Source organism: Limulus polyphemus, unplaced genomic scaffold (assembly GCF_000517525.1).
Source record: "Limulus polyphemus unplaced genomic scaffold, Limulus_polyphemus-2.1.2 Scaffold5069, whole genome shotgun sequence".
NCBI classification, from domain to species: Eukaryota; Metazoa; Arthropoda; class Merostomata; order Xiphosura; family Limulidae; genus Limulus; species Limulus polyphemus.
This window is the reverse complement of record NW_013670679.1, coordinates 9,960-11,021: the sequence shown is the minus strand read 5'-3', so window position 1 is coordinate 11,021 and position 1,062 is coordinate 9,960.

Genomic DNA, 1,062 nt, shown 5'->3' with positions numbered 1-1,062 from the left:
TGTGCTTAGTTAACCCATCACTTGAAGACTATTCAAGGGATGTGCTTAGTTAACCCATCACTTGAAGACTATTCAAGGGATGTGCTTAGTTAACCCATCACTTGAAGACTACTCAGGGGATGTACTTAACCCATCACTTGAAGACTACTCAGGGGATGTACTTAACCCATCACTTGAAGACTACTCAGGGGATGTAGTTAACCCATCACTTGAAGACTACTCAAGGGATGTACTTACTTAACCCATCACTTGAAGACTACTCAGGGGATGTACTTAACCCATCACTTGAAGACTACTCAGAACTATTATATTTCTCAGTACCATTACAAAACACCAACAGTGCTTACAGGCAAAATTCCTAACTAGAGCCTTACAATGTCAGGATCATGCGTTCCATCATTAAGACATGGTCCTTTTCAATTGGTACATTCTACCCCCACAGGTAAGCATTCAAGCAGGTGCCTCAAGAGACAAAAGGGCTGTACAGCCACCACTAATATAATTGGTCAACACCAGATCTCATACAACCCAGCCCTATATGGAAGAAACATCTGGCGTCACTGGGATTTCGGGAAACTAGCCTAAACCAAAACTACAAGGATTAGACAGAGAGTTACCTGAACGTAACCCTGACAAGGATTGGACAGAGAGTAAAGCAGGAAATGGCTTTCAGCACCAATATAAAAGCCATGCGTAACAGTCATTTTCATAATAGCTACAAATGATTCCTTCATCAAAAATAGTTGGGCATTCATCAGTAAAAGAACTCTCTTCTGACAGCCTCTAATGAGGTAAGAGTATTGTTACTTAGAACCAACTATAATCCTGCAGTTACAATTAATTAAAATACAGATATTCGGAAAGAAAGAGAAGACTTAGAACCAACTATAATCCTGCAGTTACAATTAATTAAAATACAGATATTCGGAAAGAAAGAGAAGACTTAGAACTACTACTCCTTAAATGATCATAAAAAAAAACGAAACGTAATCTCATATCCGGGATTGATTCCAAATAAAGTAGTGTAAATCTAGCCTCGTACCCAGAGTTGGCCAAAAAGAA